This window comes from Colias eurytheme, chromosome 8 (genome assembly GCF_061535395.1).
Source record: "Colias eurytheme isolate Ceu_HAF_F1 chromosome 8, ilColEury1 Martin Lab GWU primary, whole genome shotgun sequence".
NCBI lineage: Eukaryota > Metazoa > Arthropoda > Insecta > Lepidoptera > Pieridae > Colias > Colias eurytheme.
The window spans coordinates 3,625,386-3,631,385 of record NC_142987.1 but is presented as its reverse complement, the minus strand read 5'-3'; the positions used below and the strand labels follow the sequence as shown (position 1 = coordinate 3,631,385).

Sequence of the window (6,000 nt, the reverse complement as noted above, 5' to 3'; positions counted from 1 at the left end):
TACGCTAACAAGCGAAATAATAACCTATCGAACCGTAAAAAATACAGATAGTATAATGTTTGGGCAAAAACGAAACGATAGCACTAATTAATAAGAAACCGACAAGCCCTCAAGCGAAATGGCTGCGCAAGAAAAATTTAAGGCCTCCAAAGGAATTAAAAGCGAGTGTTTTATTAATCAGGGGTGATAACAATACTGAGCATACAATATCAATTTATATTTTATAAGTTACGATGGCTGCGCAGTTTGGGAGACGAGTCCCGAAGCGCTGAAAGTCTGAATGAGACAGTCGGCCTCGCGCTTTCGACCGTGACGCAAGCTTTCACGGTGAGCTTTCACGATCCGAATTACGTAGTGACGAACTTATTGTTTCGCGAGTGATGTGCTACAATTATGTGGTTTGTGTTGGATCTCTGAACTGATTATTGATTTAATAATGTGTTAATGGATTTTTAAATTATGTAAGTATTTTTCAGTTTTCTATTTATTGGTAAAAGTTTCAAAGGTTTAAATAAAGGGTTCGCACGTCGTATTGGGCTTTAAAAGTGTGAATGGGGTCGTTGTAACAGTTAACTATTGCAGTTTTTGCAGCTTTTACTCTATCTGAAGCAGTGCAAAATTATCTAGACTTCAAAAGACTGCTACGTTGTCAAATTTTATTTAGATTAAGCGCAGATTTAAATGGAAAGTTGGACTTATTTAATAAATATAATTTTATAATTAAATGTAATTTCAAATAATATTATTTCGTAAGTTTCAGAAATTAACGATTCATTTTTTCAGACGGTGTTTAATTAAAAGAGATTTTCTTTTGATCATAGAACAGATTGATTAAATTGTAAATTGAAAAAAGACACTTGATATTTTTATAAAAATAATTAAATCGCATACATATTAAATAATAAGGTCTTAAAATATAGAGCTGACCTCAAAAATAAAACGCTGATCACTTTCAATTAGAAAATCGTTAAGAGATGTATTCACCGCCTCTTTCCTATTGGGAGCATTTTTAATTACGGAAAAGGTTACATCTACCTCTATTAATCTTTAATTCATATTTCAACATAATTCAATTTATTATCTACATTCTGTCAGTTTTACTTGTTATTTTTTATCTGTACATCGAATCAGTTTATTCAAATTTAATTTATTATCTGCATTTTAGCTGATTGAGTGCAAATGCATCCTCAGTATTGTAGTTAATTAATTATTGCTTTTGCTGACAAAGCAGAACATTTTACAGCTGAATGCGCATTATTGGGCTATCTATTTATATATATTATATCTATATCTACTAGCTGTCCCAGCAAACGTTGTTCTGCCGTACACTTGTCACTTAGGGGTATGAAAAAAAGATACTGGCTGATTCTCAGATCTACCCAATAGGCACAAAAATTTCACGAGAATCGGTCCAGCCGTTTCGGAGTACGGTTACTAACACGTGACACGACAATTTTATATATGTATTTAGAGATTTATCCCGTTTGTAGAAGACACAATTCTGATAATTATAGAAACCAGAGAAATATTAGATATTGTTCGCGTTAAGGATGGAAAAGAAAATCCGTGAAAATTAATCCGGCTTTTGCGAGTTTAATTATTAAGATTATAAAGTTTTTTCTTTGAATTGAATTACTGTTTCGTTGGAAGTGCAAAGACTTTAATATTCAAATGAATTAACCTTCATCGTTTTTGCTAGGGATAGTGCTAACTGCTAACGTAAAATCTTAAAATATTTGGGTGTTCATAACTTATGAGAGACAGAACTTCATGCAAACAATGTAAGCTGAAAATTACATAATTTTATGGGGAATGGCGCCAGTGTTGCTTCAGCTCTAATAAAGTTTTATAAAAATTATGAATTAATCCTTATGAATTGCTCTTCTTTACCTCACTTCATAATCGTTGATATTGTTAAACAAATAATGTAAAACAAACAAATAATGTAAAAAAATCCTGTAATAAAATCGATAAGTGAAATAAGTGTGTCAGAGCGTCTGCCCCTTGCCCCTGGGGAGAACGGGACTTAACTTAGACAGACAGCCAAATAGATTAATATGGACTTGTATTTACTATGTGTATATAGCAATGATTGTTCTTGTACTAAAACATTTTAGAACATTTTATTTTCTATGTTTGATTTAGTTATTTTTATTTATCACTCTACACTAAGAATTGATTTCTTCCAGACAACTGGGGCTAAAGGTAACAAGCTTAATAAGAGTCATCACAGATATTATGCTTATTTCAAGTATTAAAATGTATGATTATGGTAACTATTTGCATAAAAATAAATCTAATTATCGTAACGAATTAAAACTGAAAGAAAAAAGGATGGTTAAAGGGGTTATATTGAAAGATTCACATAGTTTCTGAGTAACTCGAAGATTCTGAGTGCGAATTATCTACTGAACTTTTACTCAACTAATTCAAAACTTCTCAATCTAGTGGTCAGCAAGATGTAATGAATGAGTAGTCGCTTTAAGTTCTTGGATTCTATATCGCACTTTTTGTTACAAAAAAAGAAAATGAATATCCTCGATGCAATGACATTACAAATTATTAATTTGTTTTAATTGGTACCTCGTAATTATACATTTTTCATTCTTCAAAGGTTTAACAGAGTGGGAATGTTACAAAAATAGATTCTTAATTTGTAATTTGATATTTAATACGGTATTTTGACTAACTGAAATATTTTTTTTAGTCGGCTAAGAAGGCAAACTGGATATTTTGATTACAAAGGTGTAACGTTTGACGCGCCGTGTAGGCGTAAAAAAGATCCAACGTTAAAATTGAATTAGGCTCTCCAACAATGTTATTTTCAACTCTTTTATATTTTAGGGGCTTAATTAAAAGATTAAGCTTTGACGTCACTATCATCGTTTTGTGTATTAGGTACGTTGATAGTAAAAGAGAAGAATTAAATAGTAAAAAGGCTATGAAAGAACGTCAGTAACGAAAAGTTCAAGGAAGTAGTAGTGGCTCAGTAATCAGGACCTCAGACTTATATAAAAAAGTCGGGAGTTCGATAAATGAAATCGATAATTCAAGCAGGTAATATATTACCACGTACATTACGTGGCAAAGGCAAAAGCAGAGAATCAAAAGTTCGATGACATGTGCCATTTGCCAACACGCACTTGGCTAGCGTAGTATATTATGGTTTGCTTCCTGAATAATGTATAGTAGGAACAAAATATACAGGCTGATGATGATGATGAAGCCAAAAGTAAGTAACAAACTTGTTCCTTGTAGAAAGTAACAAACATTAAATAAATAAATAAATATTATAGGACATTATTACACAAATCGACCTAGTCCCACAGTAAGCTCAATTAAGGCTTGTGTTGTGGGTACTAGGCGACAATTACATTACATTCATACAATCTATATTTCGAAATTGTGTTATTAATATCAATAAAGGTTATTATTACACATTTTAATAAAACAAACTGGATGGGCATACAAATATTGTTGAAAATATTTTTCAATATGTTGACGAAATAAAAGAAAATAATACGCAACATGTAATATTCATCAACCTTCCAAAAAGGACTGGGGTAATGGAACCAAAAAGGTTGATTGTTAGCATAACATAGATAATATATAGTACCTTCCCACTCATGTATACGAAAAGTCTGTAACTTAAACAATATTCATAGTTCTTTCTAAAAATATGAAATTGTAAACTTTATAATAACAGAAATTTTCATCAAAAATGTTTACTTAAGGTAAGAAAATGGTTACCTACTAATGTTTAACAGAATGATTTAGGTGTGAAAATTTTAGTAAAAACCAGTGTGTTTTGTAGAGTTCTGATAATCCATACTAATATTATAAATGCGAAAGTAACTCTGTCTGTCTGTCTGTTACTCAATCACGCCTTAACTACTGAACCAATTTGCATGAAATTTGGTATAGAGATATTTTGATACCCAAGAAAGGACATAGGAAAGGTTTTATCCCGGAAATCCTACGGGAACGGGTTTTTCTTTGAAAACGCGGGCGAAGCCGCGGGCGGAAAGCTAGTACAATATAATAGGTTAACTTATTGTGATTTTTTTCTGTAACAAGATTGACCTAAAAACCTTGAAGAAGTTTCACCCACTTTCTGGAGATATGCGGCAGTCCATATTGTTTAAAATTAATTAATCTGTTGGAGAAAATCCTTTGTTTCGTAAATAGGTATTTTGTATTAATGGATGTTTTTTAATAGATAGTGATTTAAATCAATTATATAGTAAAATGTATGTGTAAACATTATTCACGTTCTAACTACTCTTCAGATTTGTATCAAATTCATATAGAGTGAAATTCTAATATAGATCAAAATATTAAAGGATAATAATTTTAATCCAGATAACATTTAGCGTTCATGTAGGCTATCGCTTAAAATATATCGCAAACAAATGTAGCGTAAACGTTTTCATATTTTATATAAAACTTCATAACAATTTTTAAGATTTTCTTCCTGAAACCTAACACAATATTCTCTATCGGAATATTAAATTGCAAAATATGTACCTACATCTTTCACGTGCATTCATAATTTCAATACAAATTTATTTAAAATTAAGTCTTCTTCTTAAATTAATTCTATAAGATTCGATTCTTGAAGGATTATTAAAAGAAGAATTCTAATTGATTATCTTTATTGTTTATTAAATATTTTACAAATGTATTCTTACATAATCTTTAAATATTATGTCCGAGGGGTAAATCCGAGAAAAACGTTAACATTAAAAAAAACTGCTACGAACAAAACCTTATAGCTTTCCAAAAATAAATCTAGGAAGATAATTATTACGTTGAAGCGGTTTCAGTTCCACACTTCATCGAAGCTTCTAGATCACGTTTCACATGTATTTTTCCCTAGATTTATGTTCAGGTCTCCGTTCTAAGCAGGCGGTGCATGCAAATCAGACTAGCCCGTGAACACAATATGCTACGTAGCGTGAAAAAGGTTTAAGCTCTGTATCGAGTTGGATCTGAAATGTAGGCTAAGCTTAACTGCTGTCCCGTCTTTATTGCAGATAGAAAAGGATAAATAAACAACTGGCTATAACTAAGAGGTAGTATGTTTATTGTAAGCTCAACTTGCATTGGTGTAACTGTGTAGAACGCGCTGTTTTATCGTTACAGTTTTCAAAACGCAGCTTATGAAGGAATCATCTCACAAATTTCCACTAGTATATTTTATTAATTAATAATGCTAACCAATATTATTTTCATACATTTAATCCGGTAATTACGAACATAGCAAATATTTGCGAATAGTAAGTACAATAGTACTTACTATTCGCAAATTATTATGTTTGCTTTACACAATAGTGTAAAGCAAACATATATTCGAATATCCCAACTAAATTTTAATGCAAACATAATATTAATTGAGTCTAAAGTGTTTTGGCTGAGCATTATTTGTCCTATATTATTATTTATGTGCAAGGGTCTACGCTCGTAATTTTGGTAATATGGAAATACTACATTTACATAATACGCTCCGCTTGTTGGCGGTGAACAGTGATTAATCATTCTGTAGTTCACCACCCCTATACTTTGTCCAAAATATACAGGGTGTCCACAATCTCGAGTTTACTGCGCTCTTGATGGCTTCCACGAAGCGTGCGTTGAGAGCTTTACCGAACTATTTAAAGATATTTTTGTTACTTATACGGTTTCTGGTAGCATACAAGCTAAGCGGTATGTGATGTGTTTCTAAAGATGTTATAGAGTTTATTGTGTTTAAATTTTTAAGAAAGCAAGACTATTTTATTGAATGATATCTTTTTTATGAAAGCTTTAAGTATTGTTTTTACATAGTCTATGTCAAAATATTGTTATGTGGTGTAATACATTTTCAAAATCTCAACTAAATTAAATTTCATAATATAATAAATTAAAATATGTAATATCATCCCCTATCTAAAGAAGCACCCTGTATTCTTGCGGATATAGCCTTGACTCCGTGATAGAGTGATCCGTCACTTTCCTCTC

The 6,000-nt window shown here is 31.2% G+C and overlaps 1 protein-coding gene across 1 annotated transcript in view; it reads left to right on the top strand.

Annotated features, from left to right (window-relative positions):
- The first annotated feature begins 303 nt into the window (after positions 1–303).
- LOC149906386 (uncharacterized) overlaps positions 304–6,000 on the top strand; it is a 53,605-nt gene continuing 47,908 nt past the window's right edge. The window contains exon 1 of the mRNA XM_090104591.1: positions 304–461. The gene's annotated coding sequence lies outside the window, so the exon portion shown is untranslated. The remainder of the gene's footprint in view (positions 462–6,000) is intronic.